The sequence below is a fragment of the Bufo gargarizans genome, chromosome 8 (assembly GCF_014858855.1).
Source record: "Bufo gargarizans isolate SCDJY-AF-19 chromosome 8, ASM1485885v1, whole genome shotgun sequence".
In the NCBI taxonomy this organism is placed as follows: Eukaryota; Metazoa; Chordata; class Amphibia; order Anura; family Bufonidae; genus Bufo; species Bufo gargarizans.
The window spans coordinates 52,320,053-52,343,944 of NC_058087.1; the positions used below are offsets into that span (position 1 = coordinate 52,320,053).

Genomic DNA, 23,892 nt, shown 5'->3' on the forward strand with positions numbered 1-23,892 from the left:
CAATCGGGCTTGAGGACCGTTGCCGCGGTACCTCGCACAGGGACAGGGGTGATGCCGTTACCATGAATTGTGGACAGCATAAGGACATCCCTCTTGTCCTTATACCTGACCAGCAACAGGTTTCCAGTGGTAAGGGCACGGGTCTCACCCCTGGGGATAGGTACCTGGAGGGGGTGGGCAGGGAGGCCACGTTGATTTTTCCGCACGGTCCCACAAGCGGACGTGGATCTGGCGGCAAGGGACTGGAACAAGGGGATACTGGTATAAAAGTTATCCACGTAAAGGTGGTAACCCTTATCCAGCAGTGGGTACATAAGGTCCCACACAAGTTTCCCGGTAACACCCAGAGTGGGGGGACATTCTGGGGGTTGAATCCGGGAATCTCGCCCCTCGTACACACGAAATTTGTAAGTGTACCCTGAGGTACTCTCACAAATTTTGTATAGCTTCACGCCATACCTCGCCCGCTTGGAGGGCACATACTGGCGGAAAATGAGTCTCCCCTTGAACGCAATGAGAGACTCATCAACCGCGACCTCTCTTCCAGGTACATAGGCCTCCATGAATTTGGCCCCAAAGTGATCGATGACCGGCCGTATCTTGTACAGACGGTCATGGGCAGGATCACCTCGGGGGGGACATGCTGCATTATCGGAATAATGCAGACATTTCCGGATGGCCTCAAACCGGGAGCGTGTCATGGCTGTACTGTAAAGTGGGGCCTGGTATAGGACGTCCCCACTCCAGTACAGCCTGACACTGGGTTTTTTGACCAGGCCCATATGCAGCACGAGGCCCCAAAATGTCCTCATTTCGGCTGCACTGACCGGCGTCCAGCCACCGGGCCTGGCCAAAAAGGAGCCCGGGTGTTGAGCGACGAACTGTTGGGCGTACAGATTCGTCTGCTCCACCATCAGATTTACCAGTGGGTCACTGAAAAAATGACAAAAAAAGTCATATTCAGTGTAGCCCACTGTGGAAATCTGGATTCCTGATTGGCCTACAAAATCAGGAATCACAGGCTCGTATCGCTCTGGGCTACACCAGACAAGTTCACCGGCAGGGGGCTCCGGTGGATTTAACTGGTGGGCCGGGAAACCAGTACGAGCCCCAGAGCTGCTCGTACTAGTGTGGGCCACAGGGTCCCTAACATGGCGGTCCCCTTGCTCCGCCTGGCGGCGTCTCCGCCGCCTTGGGGGCTCATCATCATCGCTAGATGATGAGGAGGATGCGGATGACAACAGGAATGTGGGGTCATCCTCATCCTCACTGGGACTCTCGGAGTCAGAGGCAATCTGGGCGTATGCCTCCTCGGCCGAGAACGTCCGGCGGGCCATAGGGGAGTGTGTGTCTGCGTGTATATGTGCGTGTGTGTAACTCTTTATTTTGTGTGCGTGTGTGTGGGGGCACGGGTGTTCACGAACTCACCCTAAAACTAACAGAAAAAAAATAAAATAAACTAACTAAAAAAAAGGGCAAAAAATGTGGGGAAAAAAATTCAAAACCGCTGATCAACCGTCCGAAGTTGATCAGCGGTGGGGTGTGCGATGCGCTAACAGTGGCCGGACACTAAGTGCCGGCCACAGTCAGCGTACACGAAAAAAAATAAAATGCACCCCAAAAAAGGTGGGGGGGGGGGCAGGTGGCAGCACCCCTGGGGGGTCTAGGGTCACACAGCTGTGCTGTGGACCCCAGACACCCTAACTTAGGGTGATGCAATCAAAGTTGAAAAACTAACTTTCCCTTTTTTTTCCCTGCCTAAACCAAACTTTCCCTAGCTGTCCCTATGTACCTGATGGGGCACAGATCGGGTCCTGGGGGGCACAGATCGGGTCCTGGGGGGCACAGATCGGGTCCTGGGGGGCACAGATCGGGGTGCAGGCAGCGGTGGCAGACACGTGCAGGCAGCTCCTCTCTCCTCCGGCTCCGGAACACAAAAGGAGGAGGAGAGGAGCGCCTGCCTTTTTTGAATCTGCCGCCGGACCGCCCACAGACCAATCAGAAAGCGATCCTGAGTGGTGATGTCACCATCACCACTCAGGATCGCTGGATGGTGATTGGTGGGGTGAAATCACACCACCATCACCATCCTGTTCCGGGTTATCGGGACTTCAGAGACCCGAATAACCCGGAAACGCAGAAAACCGCAGGTCTGAATTGACCTGCGGTTTTCTGCGATCGCATACGTGGGGGGGTCACCGGACCCCCCGGCGCATTTGCTCCAAGTGCCTGCTCAATGATTTGAGCAGGCACGGGGTTCCGATCACCGCCCGCCGTGCGGCGGTGATCGAAAATGCACAGGGCGTACATGTACGCCCTGTGTCCTTAAGTACCAGGGCACAAGGGCGTACCTGTACGCCCTATGTCCTTAAGAGGTTAAGGACCGGGCTCATTTTCACCTTCAGGACCAGGCCATTTTTTGCAAATCTGACCAGTGCCACTTTATGTGGTGATAACTTTAAAACGCTTTCTTATCCAGGCCATTCTGAGATTTTTTTTTTTCCATCACATATTGTACTTCATGACACTGGTAAAATGGAGTTAAAAAAAATCATTTTTATTTATGAAAAAAATACAAAATTTGCCCAAAATTTACAAATTTCCAAGTTTCAATTTCTCTACTTCTATAATACATAGTAATACATACAAAAATAGTTACTTTACATTCCCTATATGTCTACTTCATGTTAGGATCATTTTGGGAATGCCATTATATTTTTGGGGGACTTTACAAGGCTTAGAAGTTTAGAAGCAAATCTTGAAATTTCTCAGAAATTTTCATAAACCCTCTTTTTAAGGACCCGTTCAGGTCTGAAGTCACTTTGTGAGGCTTACATAATAGAAACCACCCACAAATGACTCCATTCTAGAAACTACACCCCTCAAGGTATTCAAAACTGATTTTACAAACTTTGTTAACCCTTTAGGTGTTCCACAAGAATTAATGGAAAATAGAGATAAGTTTTCAGAATTTCACTTTTTTGGCAGATTTCCCAATTTAATTTTTTTTCCAGTTACAAAGCAAGGGTTAACAGCCAAACAAAACTCAATATTTATGACTCTGATTCTATAGTTTACAGAAACACCCCATATGTGGTCGTAAACTGCTGTATGGGCACACGGCATGGCGCAGAAGGAAAGAAATGCCATGCGGTTTTTGGAAGGCAGATTTTACTGGACTTTTTTTTGACACCATGTCCCATTTGAAGCCCCCCTGATGCCCCCTTAGAGTAGAAACTCCCCAAAGGTGACCCCATTTTACAAACTACGGGATAGGGTGGTAGTTTTGTTGGTACTAGTTTAGGGTACATATGATTTTTGGTTGCTCTATATTACACTTTTTGTGGGGCAAGGAAACAACAAATGGCTGTTTTGGCACAGTTTAAATTTTTTGTTATTTACAACATTCATGTGGTATTTTGGTCATGTGGTATTTTTATAGACCAGGTTGTCACGGACACGGCGATACCTAATATGGATACAATTTTTTTATTTTTTTTAATGTAAGTTTTACACAATGTTTGAAACAAAAAAAATCCTGTTTTAGTGTCTCCATATTTTTTTCAGTTTTTGGGCGATTATCTTAGGTAGGGTCTCATTTTTTTTGCGGGATGAGATGACTGATTGATCGCTTGCTATTACACTTTTTGTGATGTAAGGTGACCAAAAATTGTTTTTTCTTACTTTTTTTTTTTTTACGGTGTTCACCTGAGGTGTTAGGTCATGTGATATTTTTATAGAGCAGCTTATTACGGACGTGGCGATACCTAATATGTATACTTTTTATTTATTAAAGTTTTACACAATAACAGCTTTTTTAAAACAAAAAAAAATAGTTTTAGTGTCTCTATATTTTGAGCCATAGTTTTAAAATTTTTGGGCGATTAGGGGCTCATTTTTTACGGGATCAGGTGACTGTTAGATTGGTACTATTTTGGTGGACATATGCCTTTTTGATCGCTTGCTGTTTTACTTTTTGTGATGTAAGGTGACCAAAAAATTGTTTATTTAGCACAGTTTTAATTTTTTATGGTGTTCATCTGAGGGGTTACGTCATGTGATATGTTTATAGAGCCGGTCTATACGGGCGCAGCGATACCTAATATGTATACAGATGTATTGTAATGCATTGCAGGAGGGGATCAGACCCCCAAAAGTAAAGTCCCAGAGTGGGACAGAAATAAAGTTTAAAAAAAAAAAGGTTTTTAATAAAAAAAAAAGGTTTCAAGTAAAATAGGAAAAAACGCCCCTTTCCTCAGATTTTTATATTAAAAAAGAAAATACACATATTGGGTATCGCCGCGTCCATAACGACCTGCTCTATAAATATATCACATGGTCCGATGAACACCGTAACAAAAATAAAATAAAGACTTTTTTAAAAGAAAGCTATTTTTGGCACCTTACATCAAAAAAAGTGCAACACCAAGCGATCAAAAAGGCGTATTCCCCCCAAAATGGCACCAACCAAACCGTCACCTCATTCTGCAAAAAATAAGACCCTACCTAAGACAAATCCCCCCCCCCCCAAAAAAAAACTATGGCTATCAGACTATTGAGACACTAAAACATTTGTTTTGTTTCAAAAATGCTGTTATTGTGTAAAACTTAAATAATAAAAAGTATACATATTAGCTATTGCCAAGTCGGTACCAACCTACTGTATAAAAATATGACATGACCTAACCCCTCAGTTGAACGGTGTAAAAATAAATAAATAAAAACTGTGCCAAAACAACCAATTTGTTTGATCACCTTGCCTCATAAAGTGTAATAATGAATGATAAAAAAAACTCTTCTATACCCAAAAATGGTACCAATAAAAACGTCAACTCTTCCTGCAAAAAATGAGCCCCTGCACGAGACGATTGGCAGAAAAATAAATAGAATATGGCATTCAGAAAATGGAGAAGCAAAAACATTTTTTTTGTTTCAAAAATGCTTTATTATGTAAAACTGAAAAAAACAGATATCACTGCATCCGTCAATAATCAAAAGGGGAGTGAGAGGTCAGATCTGAGGTATGTCTGCACATTTACCTGGAGTAAATACGTAAATCAGAAAGGATAATCCTAAAACATAACATTTAATTCAATATGCAGATAAAAAATCCTAAATGTAGTGTGCGAAAACGAACATTGGGATACACTGTTAATAACCACTAATCAATAATGCCAATGATTAACCCGAAAACTAAGTACAATAATTTAGAGTGCACGGCGGCTGGTACCCAGGGACGGTCCTCAGATGCTACACCACACAATGTGTTGATAGTTGCTCATCCTGTATGGATATCCGGATACACATCAGGGAAAAACAAAAAAAGGCTGGCAATAATACACATGTGTGCAGGGTCCCTACACGGTCCCTATAGCTGTCTAGCCAGTCCGCCCTGATACTAAAGGTATGGTAGCAGCCTGACCACAGGGCACTCGTCCTTATAAGGACGACTCTGTCCGGAACCTGTCCCTCAATCTGGAATTCTATATGTCCCTAAGAATGCATGAAAAAATCCCTACACGCATGTTTCACTGCCAGGACATAGAGCAGTTCACCAGGGGAGATGAAAGAAAATCAAAATCGATCCCTAGATGAAATGATCAATCTTACAGACCAGAAATGACAGTCAGTCAGCTAGTCTTGAGGTACGCCGAGATAGTCGGATCCTCCGTGGGCTACCTCATAGATGAGAGGTGAAGAAGTAATGCAGTATATGGATAAATATGCCTGCACGTGGGATGCCAACTAACCTGGCGTTCCCTCCTCGTTTAAATAAAAGTGTCCCCCCCCCCCCAAAAAAAAAATTGTTTTAAGTAAAAATAAACAAAAACCAAATTTTCCCCAAATATAGTTAAAAAAAATAGGGGGGGGGGGGAAGTATACATATTAGGTATTGCTTCGTCCGTATTGACTGGCTTTATAAACATATCACTTAACCTAACCCCTCAGATGAACACTATAAAAAATAAAAACTGTGCTAAATAAACCATTTTTTTGTCACCTTACATCACAAAAAGAACAACAGCAAGCGATCAAAAAGGCGTTTGCCCACCAAAATAGTTACGGTCATCCTGCAAAAAATGAGCCCCTACCTAAAACAATCGCCCAAAAAAAAAAAAAAAACTATGGCTCAGAATATGGAGACACAAAAACATCTTTCTCGCCCAGTTTCCTTGGGGGACACAGAAGACCTTGGGTATAGCTCATCTCCATAGGAGGCGTGACACTAAGTGAAGACTGTTAAGCCCCTCCTCCACAGCTATACCCTCAGCCTGGAGAGAGAGACTGCCAGTTTTTGCTTAGTGTCCAAGGAGGCAAGACACTCCCTGCTCTGCAGGGCTCTTTTCTCCTGGTTAAATTTTAGATTTTTACTTTTTTCTTTTCTTTTTGTTCCAGAACATCAGGGACAACAGAGACGCACTAGACCTCTCTGTTCTCCCGGGGTTGAGCTGCGCCAGTGCCGGTCTCCGCACTGCTGCCTCCCCCACAGAAGGCAAGGTGGATCAGGGCAGCCTAGCTCCCCTACATCCCGCCAGCGCAAGGGTCGCCCGCACGCCAAGTCCCTCTTCCAGCGTCCTGCCACTACGGTGCCAGTAGCTGAAGGGGCGACCCTGCTGGAATGGACCGAGGGTGAAGACGGCTGTGGTAAGAGAGTGGCTTCTCCAGCCCTACGTCCCCCACCCCCCACCCAATGGTCTCCTGCGTGCCTGACCCCCCATACTGGGCCTCTGGACTCTTCCCCTGCTGGACCTAGGCTGGCCCCTGGGGTGCCGCAGTGCGGCAATCTGCTCTTTCACATTGGGCCTCACATTAGGGCCTCACCCCCCCCCCCCCCCATCACATTGGGCCTTACCGGAGTGTGCACTAATATTCCGGTGCGGCAGAAATTTTTAGGCTCCGCGGCTCCCGCGGCCAGCAAGCCGCCATTCCGGCCCCTGTCTCGTCCGGCGGCGGGGTGGGCTCCCGCGGCCGGCAAGCCGCCATTCCGGCCCCTGTCTCGTCCGGCGGCGGGGTGGGCTCACGCAGCCGGCAAACGCTATTCCGGCCCCTGTCTCGTCCGGCGGCAGGGTGGGCTCCCGCGGCCGGCAAACGCCATTCCGGGTCCCTGTCTCTTCCGGCCGGCGGGGTGGGCTCCCGGGCCGGCAAACGCTGTTCCGGCCCCTGTCTCGTCCGGCGGCGGGGTGGGCTCCCGCGGCCGGCATTGGGCTTGCCTATGCCCCAGCAGGTGCCGGTCGGCGGGGCCCGCAAATTTGGTCCCATGCTTCGCGGCCTGCTGGGCCGCATTTCCGACCGGCCCGCGGGGTGGGCTCCCGCGGCTGGTTTGAGGCGGCAGGACGCCGCAGCATTCCGCCTCAGGTCCCGGCGGTATAACGGGCCGGGGCGGCAACTTAGCCCCCGGCTTCGCGGCCTACTAGGCCGCAATATTCCGGTCTCTGGTGGAGGTGGCGGGAACTTCTCCAGGCGCAAATTTTTCCCGCCTGGAGGTTCCTCCGCCCCCAGGGGATCGCACGCCGCCCTCCAGGCCGGATTCCTGTTAACCCTTTGGGGTACAGGCCGGCCCCCAAAAAATGGGTCTGTTTAGTTGGCCCCCTTTTCTCCTGTGTCTCAGGTGCCCCTATATGGTGGCTCCCCTTTAGCCTCAGAGGCTGTGTTTCAATAAATAAGTAAATTAAAAAATAAAATAAAAATTAAATAATAATAGATCATGATTTCTATTAGACTGCGCAGGACGCTGCAGCCTCATCAGTGATGCTGCATGTCTGCATGACCTCTTTCCACAGGCGGCATGGTGTTGCGCTCCCAGCCTGCATCGCTGCTAGGGTATTTCCCCTTTTAGGCGGTTTTTTCTTGCCTCTTCCAGGATACGGTGCTGGCCAAGTGCGTTCGGCCCTTCTGCAGGCAGCATTCATCGTCTCTCCAGTTATGGTGCCTGCCATGTGCATCCCCCCCCCCCCCCCCTCCTAGGCGGGCTACTGCACTCTCCCTGGCTGGCCATGTGCATGACCCCCTTCTTAGGCGGAATACTGCACCTTCACCGGATACGGTGCTTGCCATGTGCACGACCCCCTTCCATAAGCGGAACGCTGCACTCTCTGGTTTTTGCTGCCGGCCATGTGCGTGACCCCCTTCCGTGGGCGGTACGCAGCACTCACTGGATTCGCTGCCGGCCATGTGCGTGGCCGGCCATGTGCGTGACCCCCTTCCTGGGCGGAACGCAGCACTCTCACTGGATCTGTTGCCGATCATGTGCATGACCCCCCCCTTTTTAGGCGGAATACTGCACTCTCACCGGATACGGTACTGGCTATGTGCACGACCCCCTTCCATAGGCGGAATGCTGCACTCTCACTGATGTGCTATGATGTACTTATGTACTATGTTATTATGCTGCACTCTCACTGGTTTCGCTGCCGGCCATTTCTTAGGCGGTATGCTGCACTCTCATTGGATTCCCTGCCGGCCTTGGGTATGCCTCCTTCCCTCAGGCAGCTTGCATACATCCCTCTGTCTGTGGTTGTTTCCTCGCAGGTACGTCGCTGGCCATGTGCATGTGCCCCATACATGGCAGGGTGCTTGCACTCTCGCTGGATCCGCTGTCGGCCATATGCATGACCCCTCTTCCGTGGGCGGTGTACGCACTCTTGCTGGATTCGCTGCCAGCCAGGGGCTTGCCTTCCTTCCTCAGGCGACATGCACGCATTCTTAGTGACTGTTTGTCTCTCGCCAGTACGTTGCTGGCCATGTGTATGACTCCCATGCATGGCGGTGTGCTCGCACTCTCCCTGGATGAGATGCTGGCCATGTGCTTTACCCCCCTTTTTTCTGGGCGGCATGCTACACTCTCACCGGATACATTGCTGGCCATGAGAATGGCCCTCTAACAGGGGTGGAACGCTTGCACTTCCTTTGGATACGGTGCTGGCCTTGTGCGTGACCACCTCTCATTTCAAGGGCAGAATTTGGCACGCTCATGAAATTTACGGCTGTCCTTATATGGCTGTGCTGGACTTGTACATGTCCCCCTTCGTTGGCAGAGTAGTTGCACTCTCGCTGAGTTCAGTGTTGGGTGTATTGTGGCACACTCACTTAATGCTAGGATACCCTGTTCATGTTACCCTTTCGCTAGGTGGACCTCCTGCGTTCCTGCTGGTTTATAGGGTATGTCCTGCTTCTCTGAAGTGGGTACGGCCTTAGGCATCACTTCCTTTTGGGACGGGCCTTTGCACTCTTGCCGACTGCTGTTGGCCAGCTACAATTCCCCCCTTAGGTTTGTGCATAACTCCCTTTCAGGTTGCACTTTGCAATTCCGTACATGCTGTGGCACTCTGGGGCGAGCCCCCCTTTTTCTAGGTGGGTTGGCCTTCTCGCTGCTTACGGGGCTGCTCGTACGTATGCCTCACCTGCTTCCTGCGGCATACCTTTGTTTCTTGGGATGCAATGCTTGCCGCAAGCCTTGCACTCGTCCCTAAGGAGTTTCATTCTGTCCTCATGACCGAACAGGTTCTATTGCTCTCTGCTGCACCGAGCTGGGTGGTGCTCATTCACATTCCAGGGAGTGTTCGTGGGTCCTAGATGCATGCCCATTCGTCCTTCTGCGGCATTGCTTCCCTGCGCTGGTGGTCACATAGTCGAGAGTGCTGTTGTCTGCAGCGCCTCTCGAATTCTTCGTTTGCTCTGGCGGGACTGCGGTTCCCTTGCCTGCTGCAATTTCCTCCTCTTCGGATGCAGTGTGGTATGAGTCCTTCCTCTTGGCGCCTCTACGCTTCTGTCTGATCTGCTACCAGGTTCGGGCTGCTCTTCTCGGGAGGGTCACCCAACTTCTCTTGGGTGCTCAGTTACCCGGGTCCGGAGGACCTCCGCCTTGGGTTCTTCAAGGTACTCGCCTTCTGCGAGGCGGTGGACCGGGCGTCTCACAGTATAGCGGGTTCTGCTTTTGAGCGGTCCTATGGCTTCCCTGTTGCCCACTCCTCCTCCTTTCGGTTGGAGGGTGTTATGCCGGCCTCTGTCTCGACTGCCTTATCTCGCCGGCCTTGTTTGGCTCCCGCTCGGTACAGATCGCTCCAATGTGGCTTCCCGCCAGATTTCAGAGGCTGTTCTTCGCTGTCCTCCCCTCTGGGGAGAGCATGGTTGTTCATGTGGATGGTTCCGGTGTTCCTTTTGGTCTCGTACTGTCTCCCTTGTTCACACTGGCTGTATTAGCTGTGTGCCTATTTACCGAGTCTACCGCGTTCTGTCCTCCCGCTGGGTGCAGATTGCGTGGCCCATTCTAAGACGATGGTCCTGCTGTAGACTTACCTTCTCGATAACTTGGGGGGACTACCTTTTCGGTCCAGATTGTCCTTGATCTCCCACACCGGGACGGTACAACGTGGTTACATCAGCATGGACTTTAGCCTGTCTTCTCCTGGCATCTGGCGGATCCTTTGGGTTCTTTCCATCTGTCCTGCTCCCCCACTCGGGTGGATACGGGATAACGTTGTTCGAGGGCCGACGGGTCTAGTTTTGTCGACCCTTCTGCCTGTGTTGCTGGTCTGCGCCTGATCACATTGGGTCTTCGCCCGCTTGCCAGGCGACTCTAGCGGGTTCGCTACTGTCCACTCCTGGCTGTGTTTCGTCCAGGATCTGTCGTAAGACTTAGGTTTTTTTGTCTGGGTTTCTGTGGGAAGCTGTGCATTCCCCACTCTGAATTTCTCTCCCCATGGTTCGGTCTTTTACTTGAGGTGTCAAGTGTCGGCGCTGTTCTTCCTCTTCCAGCGTTCTCGGCCCTCTGGGCCTGCCAAGACCTTCTTCCTCGGAGTGGCTCTTTGGTTCCTCTGTGCTGTCCTTCGGTACCGCCCTGGGGACTATATACTGAGCTCTCGGCGCTCCAATCTTGTCCTTGGAGCCGTTACAGAAGTTCTCTCTACCCCTTCTGTCCTGTACGGTTGTGTTCCGTATCAGTCGTGTCTCTGACGGGTGCCGGGATGGTCCTTTTTTTGTTACGAGCCTTCTGTCTTTTCCAGGACAGGGCTGTTCTACATCCCGTTTCTTCCTTCCTTCCTTCCTTCCTTCTGTAGGTGGTGTTTGCCTTTCGCTTCAACACCTCACCTGTTTGGGCCTTGCCGTTTTTACTTGGGGATCTCCGACTCTTGTAGCCGTTCGGCCTCTTGGGTTTCCAGGAGGTCTGTGCATAGGGTTGACGGACTCCAGGGTGGTTTTCCTCCGCTTGATCGGTTTGGCTATCGCTGAGGTTACCGCACCGAGGGCAGGATTCTGTCTTTGGTGTCACCGTTCATTTCACCAGAGCGGTTGGTGCCTCCTGGGCCGGAGGCATTGGGCTTCGGCCATGCATTTGGGCAAGGCGGCCACGGGTCTACCTTACGCGCCTTACCGAGTTCTTCAGGGTGCATACTTTGACTTTGGCAGATGTTGCCTTGCCCCGTCTGGGTTTGCAGGCGGCGGTTCATTGGTGCCTTTCGGGTGCTTCACCTTGGTGCTGTGGTCCCTCCCCCTTTTGGACTGCTTTTGAACGTCCCAAGGTCTTCTGTGTCCCCCAAGGAAACTGGGCGAGAAAACGAGATTTTTGTATAACTTACCAGTAAAATCTCTTTCTCGCTCTTTCCTTGGGGGACACAGCACCCACCCATTCATTGTTTTTTTTCTCTGTACGGTTTCCGAGTTTTTGTTACCCGTCGGCTTGTTGGTTCCTTGTTGGACTTTGCCTTTTCTCACTGCTTGGACACGCAACTGGCAGTCTCTCTCTCCAGGCTGAGGGTATAGCTGTGGAGGAGGGGCTTAACAGTCTTCACTTAGTGTCACGCCTCCTATGGAGATGAGCTATACCCAAGGTCTTCTGTGTCCCCCAAGGAAAGAGCGAGAAAGAGATTTTACTGGTAAGTTATACAAAAATCTCGGTTTTTTGTTTTAAAAAAGCTGTTATTGTGTAAAAATTACATAAAAAAAATAAAAAGTATACATATTAGGTATCGCCACGTCCGTATCGACCGGCTCTATAAACCTATCACATGACCTAACCCCTCAGATGAACACCGTAAAAAAAAAAAACTGTGCTAAATCATTTTTTTTTTCACCTTACATCACAAAAAGTGTAATAGCAAGCGATCAAAAAGTCACACGCACCCCAAAATAGTGCCAATCAAACCGTCATCTCATCCCGCAAAAACATACCCTACCCAAGGTAATCGCCCAAAAACTGAAAAAAATATGGCTCTCAGACTATGGAAACACTAAAACATAATTTTTTTTTTTATTTGTTTCAAAAAAGAAATCATTGTGTAAAACCAAAAATCATATGTACCCTAAACTAGTACAAACAAAACTGCCACCCTATCCTGTAGTTTCTAAAATGGGGTCACTTTTATGGAGTTTATACTCTAGGGGTGCATCAGGGGGGCTTACAATGGGACATGGTGTAAAAAAAAAAACAGTCCAGCAAAATATGCCTTCTAAAAACTATATGGCATTCCTTTCCTTCTGCGCCCTGCCGTGTGCCCGTACAGTAGGTTACGCCCACATATGGGGTGTTTCTGTAAACGACACAATCAGGGCCATAAATATTGAGTTTGGTTTGGCGCTTAACCCTTGCTTTGTAACTGTAAAAAAAAAAAAATATTAGCATGAAAAATCTGCCAAAAAAGTTAAATTTTGAAATTGTATCTATTTTTCATCAATTCCTTTGGAACACCTAAAGGGTTAACAAAATTTGTAAAATCAGTTTTGAATACCTTGAGGAGTGTAGTTTCTAGAATGGGGTCATTTTTGGGTGGTTTCTATTATGTAAGCCTCGCAAAATGACTTAGAACCTGAACTGGTCCCTAAAAATTGTTTTTTTGAAAATGTCTCAAAAATTTCAAGATTTGCTTCTAAACTTCTAAGCTTATTGCACACGGGGGGCTTCGAATGGGACATTGTGTAAATAAACCAGTCCAGCAAAATCTGCCTTCCATAAACCACATGGCGCACCTTTCCCTCTACACCCTACGGTGCGCCGTGTGGTTTATGGAAGGCAGATTTTGGTGGACTGGTTTATTTACACAATGTCCCATTCGAAGCCCCCCTGATGCACCCCTACAGTAGAAACTCCATAAAAGTGACCCCATTTTGGAAACTACAGAATAAGGTGGCAGTTTTGTTTGGACTATTTTTAGGGTACATATGATTTTTGGTTTATCTATATTGCATTTTTGTGAGGCAAGGTTACCAGAAATAGAAATTCAGAAATGTAATCTCCATTTGCCAATAACTCTTGTGAAACATCTAACTGGTTAACGACATTTGTCAAATCTGTTTTGGATACCTTAAGGGGTGTAGTTTTTTTAGATGGGGTCGCTTTTATGGAGGTTTTTACTCTAGGGGTGCATCAGGGGGGCTTCAAATGGGACATGGTGCAAAAAAAAAGCTATCAAAATCTGCCTTCTAGAAGCCATACATAAATATTAAGTTTTGTTTGGCTGTTAACCCTTGCTTTGTTATTGGGGGGGGGGGGGGGGGGGGATTAACCACTTCCCATCTGGCCATTTGCCCCCTTCCTGACCAGGCCTAATTTTGCAAAACTGACATGTCTCACTTTATGTGGTAATAACTTTGGAACGCCTTTATTTATCCAAGTCATTCAGAGATTGTTTTCTCGTGACACATTGTACTTCATGATAGTCATAAATTTGAGTCAAAATATTTTACCTTTATTTAAGAAAAAATCCCAAATTTACCCAAAAATTTCAAAAATTCACAATTTTCTAAATTTCAATTTCTCTGCTTTTAAAACAGAAAGTGATACCTCATAAAATATTTATTACTTAACATTCCCCATATGTCTACTTTATGTTGGCATCATTTTGGAAATGTCATTTTATTTTTTTAGGACGTTAGAAGGCTTAGAAGTTTAGAAGAAATTCTTCAAATTTTTAAGAAAATTGCCAAAACCCACTTTATAAGGACCAGTTCAGGTCTGAAGTCACTTTGTGGGGCCTACATAGTGGATACCCCCATAAATGACCCCATTTTAGAAACTACACCCCTCAAGGTATTCAAAACCGATTTTACAAACTTTGTTAACCCTTTATGCGTTCCACAAGAATTAAAGGAAAATGGAGATCAAATTTTTAAATTTAACTTTTGTGGCAGATTTTCCATTTTAATCCAGTTTTTTCTTTAACACATCGATGGTTAACAGCCAAACAAAACTCAATATTTATTACCCAGATTCTGCGGTTTACAGAAACACCCCACATGTGGTCATAAACTGCTGTATGGGCACATGGCAGGGCGCAGAAGAAAAGGAACTCCACATGGTTTTTAGATGCCATGTCCCATTTGAAGCCCCCTGATGCACCCTTACAGTAGAAACTCCCAAGAAGTGACCCCATTTTGGAAACTAGGGGATAAGGTGCCAGTTTTATTAGTACTATTTTTGGGTACATATGATTTTTTGATCATTCATTATAACACTTTATGGGGCAAGGTGACCAAAAAATTGGTTGTTTTAGCACAGTTTCTATTTATTTATTTTTACAGCGTTCACCTGAGGGGTTCAGTCAAGTGACATTTTTATAGAGCAGATTGTTACGGACGTGGCGATACCTAATATGTATACTTTTTCTCATTTATTAAAGTTTTACACAATAGCATTTTTGAAACAAAAAAATTATGTTTTAATGTGTCCATGTTCTGAGAGCTATAGTTTTTTTTTTTTTTTTTGAGAGATTTTCTTATGTAGGGGCTCATTTTTTGCGGGATGAGGTGACGGTTTTATTGGTACCATTTTGTGGGACATATGCGTCTTTTGATCACTTGGTGTTGCTCCTTTTGTGATGCAAGGTGACAAAAATTGCTTGTTTAGACTTTTTTTTTTTTTTTTTTTTTTACACGGTGTTCACCCGAGGGGTTAGGTCATGTGATATTTTTATAGAGCTCGTTTTTACGGACGCGGCATTACCAAATATGTCTATTTTATTTTCTCTATTTTTAAATTAATTTTTTTTATTCCTTACTTGGGGACCTTTTTTTTTTACATGTGAAACTTTTTTTATTTTTTTATTTTTCAGCCCTTTATTTTTTTTAATTTTTTTTTACACTTTTCGTCCCCCATAAGGTCATACAAGACCTCTGGGGGACATTTGCTTCACTTTTTCTTTTCTTTTTCACTGTTGATTTCTCCTGTAACGGGCTGACATAGTAGCCCCAATTACAGGAGAAATGCACCCCCCAGAGAGGCTGTACAGCATGATTCTGAGCTGTACAGTCTCAGAGCAGGGCTGATCGAGGTCTGTGAGAGACCTCACACAGCTCCTGCACTCTCCGGTCCCGGCGGTCACATGACCGCCCGGCCGGAACAGGAAGCGCATAGCGCTTCCTGCTCTGCATACACAGCGCTCGGTGAGCGCTGTGTCTGCAGCGATCTAGAAGGCAGGGACACCTGGGCACTGTCCCTGCCTTATCTCTGGGTTGCCCTGCTGTCACTGACAGCGGGCAACCCGATCAGCAGCTGCACGATTAGCGTGCAGCTGCTATTTCTGAAAGGACGTTTTAAAACGTGCTTTCAGAAATAGAGGTTTATATCCTATGGGCGGACTTAAAGTGGTTAAAATGGAAAATTTGCCTAAAAATTGCTTTTATTTTTTGCTCTTTTTTACACTGTACATCTGAGGGGTTAGGGGGGTATTTTTATAGAGCAGATTCTTTCGGACGCGGCGATACCTAAAATGTCTACTTTTTTAAATGTATTTGTTTTACACTATACTATCATTTTATTTTAAAAAATATATACATTTTAGTATCTCCATAGTCTAAGAGTAATTTTTTTTTAGTTCTTTTTGTTTTTAGCCGATTATCTTAGGTAGGGGCTCATTTTTTGCGGGATGAGAAGATGTTTTATTGGCACTATTTTTTTTGGGGGGGGGGGCATATGACTCTTTGATCGCTTGCTATTACAATATTTGTGATATAAGGTGACAAAAAAAAGGTTTTTTTTTTGCACCGTTTTTTTTATTTTTTTGACTGTGTTCATCTGAGGGGTTGGGGGGGGGTATTTTTATAGAGCAGATTCTTACAGACGTGACGATACGTAATGTCTACTTTTGTTTATTTTAGTTTTACAAAAATTTTATTATTTTTATTAATTTTAGTTTTAGTGTGTCAAGTCTGAAAACCAGTTTTTTATCCGTTTGTCAGTGGCAAAATTGGGATATAAATTTAGTACTCCATGGAAGTGTGGTACTCCCTGAAGCAACCAATAATGCAGAGGCCCAGATGATCGGTGCACGTGTCACACTGAGTAGTGGTGTCCTTCCGTTTCTCCCCCCCCCCCACCCCTCCTGTGACACACTGCACCTTTTGGGTCCGTCCCTTCTTTCCAGTATGGGGGACCACACCTGGAAAGTGTTAGCCAGGGACGATATGGGCACCTCCAGTTTCAGAGGTACTCCGGCCTGCTCTTTCCTGGTCAGAAGTTCATATCCTTGAGGACTGCCTCATAGAACTGGAGAAATGTCCCTATGTTGCCAGCGCTCCGGGACAGCAGAAAAGAGTTGTACAAGGCAACCTGCACCAAGTAGACCGCAACTTTTTTGTACCATGCCCGGGTTTTGCGCATGGCGTTATATGGCTTGAGGACTTGATCAGAGAGATCAACTCCCATATACCGATTGTAGTCAATGATCCAATCGGGCTTGAGGACTGTTGCCGCGGTACCTCGCACAGGGACATGGGTGATGCCGTTACCATGAATTGTGGACAGTACAAGGACATCTCTTTTGTCCTTATATCTGACCAGTAACAGGTTTCCACTGGTAAGGGCACGGGTCTCACCCCTTGGGATAGGTACCTGTATCGGGTGGGTAGGGAGGCCGCGTTGATTTTTCCGCACGGTCTCACAAGCGGACGTGGATCTGGCGGCGAGGGACTGGAACAAAGGGATGCTAGTATAAAAGTTATCCACGTACATGTGGTAACGCTTATCTAGCAGTCGTATTCAGTGAAGCCCACTGTGGAAATCTGGATTCCTGGTTGGCCTTCAAAATCCGGAGTCACGGGCTCATAACGCTCTGGGGTATACCAGACAAGTTCACCGGCAGGGGGCTTCGATGGATTTAACTGGTGAGCCAGAAAACTAGTACGAGCCCCAGAGCTGCGCATACTAGGGTGGGGCCACAGGGTCCCTAGCATGGCGGTCACCTTGCTCCGCCTGGCGGCGTCTCTGCCGCCTTGGGGGCTCATCATTATCGCTAGATGAGGAGGGGGACGCGGAATACGAAAGGAAAGTGGGGTCATCCTCGGCCGAGAACGTCTGGCGGGCCATAGGGGAGTGTGTGCGTGGGTGTAAATCTTTTATTTGGTGTGCATGTGTGTGGGGCGAACTCGCCCTAAACCTGACAGACTAAATAAATAAAAACAAACTAACAAAAATTTAAAAAAATGTCTAAATCGCTGATCAACCGTCTGAAGTTGATAAGCGGTGGTGTGTGCGATGCTCTAACAGTGGCCGGACGCTAAGAGTGCCGGCCACAGTCGGCGTACTCACAAAAAAAAAACTGCTTGCGCCCAAAAAAGTTGGGATGGGGGGCAAGCTGCAGCACCCCTGGAGGGTCTCACTAACTTTCCCTAAAATATCCCTGCCTAATCTAACTTGTCCTTAGCCTTTCCCTAATTACCTGGGTGCTGGGGCACAGATTGGGGTGCTGGCTCTGATGATCCTTGCGGCGATCTGACGTGCAGCGTGTCCCGGACACAAAAGGAGGAGGAGAGGAGCGCTGCGGTAGTTTGAACCTCCCACCTCTGCAGCTGGCCAATGAGAGAGCGATCCTGAGAGGTGATGTCACCATCACCACTCAGGATCTAAGGATGGTGATTGGTGGTGTATTATCACACCATCGATCACCATCCTGTTCCTGGTTATCGGTTCCCCAGAGACCTGAATAACCTGGAAACGCAGCAAACCGCAGATCTAAATTGACCTGCGGTTTGCTGCGATCGCAGTCATGGGGGGTTCACAGCATTTAGCCAAGGTGCCTGCGGCGGTGATCGGAACTATACATGACTTACCGGTACGTCATGTGTCCGGAACAGGTTAAAAAGTAGTTTTTTGAAATTGTCTTAACATTTTTTACAATTGCTTCTAAAATTCTAAGCCTTCTAATGTCCTAAAAAAATAAAATGACATTTACAAAATGATGCCAACATAAAGTAGACATATGGGGAATGTTAAGTAATAAATATTTTATGAGGTATCACTTTCAGTTTTTAGGCTACTTTCACACTAGCGTTGTTTAAATCCGGCGTTCAATTCCGACACCGGAACTGCCTGCCGCATCCGGAAAAACGTGTGAAAACGGATTACATTTGAATCCTGATCAGGATTTTGATCACAATGAAAAAATGCATTGGAAAAACGAATCCGCCATTTATGGACTTTAACAATTTTTTCGGGTTTAACCTGCAAAAGCCGGTTTGACTGAACACACGGCGCCGGATCCAGCATTAGTGCAAGTCAATGGGAAAAAGTGTTCAGGATTTTTGGCCGGAGGTAAAAATACAACATGCTACGGTTTTCTGAAAAGCCTGATCAGTCAAAAAGACTGAACTTGAAGACATAAGACTGAACTGAAGACATCCTGAACGGATTACTCTCCATTCAGAATGCATTAGGATAAAACTGATCAGTTCTTTTCCGGATTTGAGCACCTAGGACGGAACTCAGCGCCGGAAAATAAAAACACTAGTGTGAAAGTACCCTAAAAGCAGAGAAATTGAAATTGTGAAAATTGCTAATTTTCCATTTTTTTTTGGTAATTTGGGGATTTTTTTCATAAATAAAGGTTAACTCTATTGACTCAAATTTACCACTGTCATGAAGTACAATGTGTCACGAGAAAACAATCTCAGAATGGCTTGGATAAGTAAGTGTTCCAAAGTTATTACCACATAAAGTGAGATGTGTCAGATTTGCAAAAAATGGCCTGGGCAGGAAGGTGAAAACTGGCCTGGGGTTTGAAGGGGTTAATGAGTGTTTATAATGTCAGAAAGCAGAGATCAAGAAGTCCATCTGCTCCCCAGAGGAAAAGACAAAAAGTCCACAGGAAGCTAGTAGAACATGTCAGCTCTGTACACAAAAAATAATTCCATATTGTTTAGGCTACTTTCACACTTGCGTTTTTCTTTTCCGGCATAGAGTTCCGTCACAGGGGCTCTATACCGGAAAATAACTGATCAGGCATATCCCCATGCATTCTGAATGGAGAGTAATCCGTTCAGTTTGCATCAGGATGTCTTCAGTTCAGTCGTTTTGACTGATCAGGCAAAAGAGAAATCCGTAGCATGCTACGGTTTTATCTCAGGCGAAAAAAACTGAAGACTCGCCTGAATGCCGGATCCGGCATTTTTTTTCATCGGAATGCCGGATCCGTCCTTCCGGTCTGCGCATGCGCAGACCTTTAAAAATGAGAAAAGAAAAAAAAAACGGATCCGTTTTGCCTGATGACACCGGAAAAACGGATCCGGTATTGCAATGCATTTTTCTGACTGATCAGGCATTTTTCAGACTGATCAGTCAGAAAAAATGACATCCGTTTGCATACAGTTTGCCTGATCAGGCAGTCAGTTCAGGCAACGGAACTGCCTGCCGGAATCAAACAACGCAAGTGTGAAAGTACCCTAATAAAGACTAATTGGAAAAATTATTTTTAGCTCAAAGTGAGTACAATGTAATAATAAAAAAAAATTGCCCCCAAAGTTGTACATAGCCTTTAAGTTGGCTAGTTTGTTCGGATTGATGCTGACCCACTCATTTCTATGGCTGCCGCAAAAGATGTGTAGAGCACACTGTGTGCTTGTCCGCATCTGTATGTCCGTTCCACATCTCTGCAAAAAAAGAACATGTCCTATTGGTTGGCATCTGTGCTTTGCAGATCTGCAGTTTGCGTATATGGATGCGTGCATGGGGTCTTAAAAATACTATATGAACTACATATTTTACTGAACAGACAAAAACTATATATTAGTCTGCTCAGCTCCTTCTGCTCTAGGACTTGCTGTCTGCAGGTTGCACTGCATTTAGTGTTGATAGGTTCTCTTTAACATGCACGTGACTATTCTGCAGAAATATCTGTTCTTTTAGCAGTGTTGTACATCATGTTTTTCTTCCACAGGTTTCCCCATAGACTTCCACATACATTTTGCTACTGAAAGTGGAGTGAAAAGCTGAAAGATAGTTGGAGCTGACCGCAGCGTCACAGAAAGGATCTCTTGTTTCTTTTCTCCTAGCAGTTTGTTTAAAAAGTCATCTGTATTTTTTTTCTACCTTCAGTTTATTTTTGCAGAAACAGGTTCAAGGCTTTAGAAAATTCAGTTACAAATTTAACATGGTTACTTAATGCCTGGTGCACTGTTAAGTGGGAGAGGCGCTCTGTACGGGTACATCCACACAAAGCGGCTGGGATGCAGTTGCTTTGCAGCCGAGTACCGCATGGCCATCTGCAATGAAGTCCAAATAAACTGCGGTCCTAATCGGTTAATATAATGCTGTTGTCACTTGTACTGCCACATGGTACTCGGCTGCATCTGAACCGCAGCACACCACTCCATATGGCTGTACCCTTAGGTAGACTTCCTACACTGGAGTCCCTAGATGATTGGTTAATGACAAAAAACAAAATAGGATAACTTCCAACCCAATCAGTTTTGCTTTAGCTATCACTGCACATTAAACCGGGGCAGAATATTTAAATATAATTTTTTTTTCAGTGTAGTAAAACAGCCTAAAAATAAATATTACACTTAATTTCCTTTAGACAAAGGGCATCATGGACAAAATCTGAAAATGTATCTTGTGCCCATAGTGGAAGCATCCTTCCTCATGCTCCCACCAAGTGGTCTCTGCTGATCAAATAATCTCCTGCTTCCATCATTCGGGAAGCTGTATAGGGAATGACTAACTATTGTGACAGTAAGTCATCCACTATAAAGGTTCCAGACAAGGAGCATTCGACCTAGCCATAAAGTTAGGCAACTATAACTGCACAGCTGAGACTTTAGAGGTGGGTGGATGCTTCTATTGTGGATGAACCTAGATTTTTCATTTTGCCTGAAATGTTGCATTAAACTTTTTTTTTTTTTTTTCACGTTTTGTGTATGTCTTAGAGCTATAAAAACTAAAACACGCATTATCAGTCCAGGTCCCTGACATCTATGAGGTGCCAAATTCAGAGGTGTTAATAGGTAAAGTTTAACTATTGAAAGTGACCACTTTGTGTTTTAACTCTTTCCAACACACCAGTTATTACAGTACTTGCAGTCAGTGAATGGAAATAATCTATAAACCTATTACAGTACTTGCAGTCAGTGAATGGAAATAATCTATAAACCTATTGAGGGTCTGAGAACCCTGTCTTTTTCATGTCCAGAAGACACACAGTTCTCAGGTACACATCTGTACACATAACCCGAACCTTGTACTCTGAACTTTAAACACAAGTTCGCTCATCTCTAGTCATGAGTATCTGATCGGTGGGGTCCGACACCCAGGACCCCTGCCTATCAGCTGTTTGAGAAAGCACCACCTGTGAGAGCCGTGGCCTTCTCTGTGCTCACCAAGCACAGCAGTGTACATTGTATAGTGGTTGTGCTTGATATCGCAGCTCAGCCCCATTCACTTCTATGGGACTGTGCTGTGTCTAGGCCATGTGACCGATGAACGTGTTGTCAGTCAGCCTAGGAAAAGCTGAAGGCCGCAGCACTACTGCGTGGACTGCTGCCTTCTCAAACAGCTGATTGGCGAAGGTCCAGGGTGTCTGACACCCACCGATCACATACTGATGACCTATACAGAGGATAGGTCATCAGTATTAAAGTCTCGGAAAACCCCTTTAACTTTCTTATTCAAGGGAAATTCCACGCCAGTCAGTAAACCTAAAATGTTAATAGCTTTGCAATATACTTTTTATATCTCAACATTTTACCACGGTGTAATTTATTAGAAAAAATTCTTACTACGTGGACGCCACCATCAAACTGCTGTTTGTCTTGAATCTTCTTTGTGTGTCTATTCAGTACACAGTTTAGAACATAACTATAATTACCGATGTATTCTGTTTCTTGCTCATTAAAGATGTCTTTGCAAAATACAATTTTCAAAATGCCAATTTACAAAGGGGAGGAGGGAGAAACACTCTCATATCCTGATGGAAAGCAGCTACTTTAATGCCTCTCGCTTAGCAGAACCCTGCACATCCTTTGCCCATTGATTAGAATGTAATGCTTAATTTTCCCTGTGGTGACATTGCATAGGAATTAAGCACTGCCAGGTTCCTTCAGAATTCCTTCTACCAACAAGGGGTTTTCCAAACTCGAACACTTTAGTATTTCGGTGCCATAGCTTGTAGAAACTTGTAAATGCGGACTTTTGGTTGATACGGTAATAAGCATAGCATGTACTGCATTTATGTACTGAGCCTGGGTGTTCACATAAGACACAACTTTGAATACATTTAAAAGGGTTGTGCAGGCTTTATAGTGATGACCTATCCTCAAGATAGGTCAACAATATCTAATCTGCGAAGTCCAACACCCAGTACTCCTGTCAATCAGCTGTGTGAAGAGGGGGCGCTCTATGCGAGCGCTACTTCCTCTTCATTAGGGCTCATGCACACTAGAAGATCGAGAAAGTGAAATGCTTGTTCCTAATCATTGCCCCTCATAAATGTACCCCCTGGCAAATTATGGTTTGTTGGGTGATTTCCTCTTTTATGTGGTACCAAAAATAGTCATTTGTTGTCAGCAGCACATTGTCCCATGTAAAGAGAATGTGCACCAACAATATGCAGATTAGGCAACGGTGCTATACTGCTTGTATGGCCCTGAAGCTGCCCAATGTAACAGGACCCCCTACGTGAGAACATAGGTATATTTAAAAAATGTTCCGCTTTATATCTGCTGACCTTTTTTTTTTTTTTTTGATCACCTTCACCTAAAAGATTTTTTTTGTTTTGCTGACTCCTGATGTAAAGAAACTCTAAAACCAAATGCATGATAGAAGATGGTGCTTAAGTTTGATCTGCTTCTTCCCACCACTTTTTCCTGAGTAGCTGTTTGATGCCTTTGTACTTTATTGCTTTACTTTGTAGCTCTAGATACTACATTATGTTTGCCAGTGTTTGTTTTCCAGTTGTATTTAATAAAATAATTGCAGAAAAATCAGTATTTTTGTGCTTTTTTTTTTTTTTTTTTTTTAATGCAAGGTTTAAATCAAATCACTGTATTTGCCTCTAAAGAGGTAAAATGATAGTTGCTAAATCACCTAGCATCTGAAGAGCAAATTGTCACTGCAAATTCAGTTTTATTCACAAAGATGATCTGTGTTTAGCAGGAACAGTCATAGTTTATGTAATCACATAAAATGATGTTTTAGTTAAATGAAATGTTCATCGTATATGCAACCCTGCAGTATTTTAAATGGATTTAAAGGGAATTTGTCAGCAGTTTTGAACTGATCCTGCTGGTTAAAACGATCCATGTATTGTCATAATCCGTTGTGCCATTGAATAATTCTTGATTGACAGGGCCAGGATGAGTTGACAGTCCTAGTCCTGTCAACCGAGGAGGAGGGCTGGCAGGAGGAGCAGGGGTGCACAGAGAGCCTCCATAAAATGGAAGGGGATAATTTTGTCTGTTTCTCAGAAAGGCACAAATGTAAAAAAAAAGGACCATATTGAAGTTTTGCGTAGACCTTTTTGTAGACTATACATAAGTGGCTGGTACAGCCTTGAAACACGTAGGAATTTTCATTAAAAACGATTTACCTATAATTATGTGAAGAAGCATCAGACAATCAGCCCTCACTTTGGCATCCATACTAGACCAGAACAACCAAGCTACAGTATTGGGGTACTTTCACACTTGCGT

General features: G+C 45.5%; 1 protein-coding gene across 1 annotated transcript in view; it reads left to right on the forward strand.

Annotated features, from left to right (window-relative positions):
* The window catches only part of RBM44 (RNA binding motif protein 44), a 77,116-nt gene extending 55,668 nt beyond the window's left edge, over window positions 1-21,448 (forward strand). The window contains exon 10 of the mRNA XM_044304752.1: window positions 20,142-21,448. The gene's annotated coding sequence lies outside the window, so the exon portion shown is untranslated. The remainder of the gene's footprint in view (window positions 1-20,141) is intronic.
* Window positions 21,449-23,892: the final 2,444 nt, after the last annotated feature.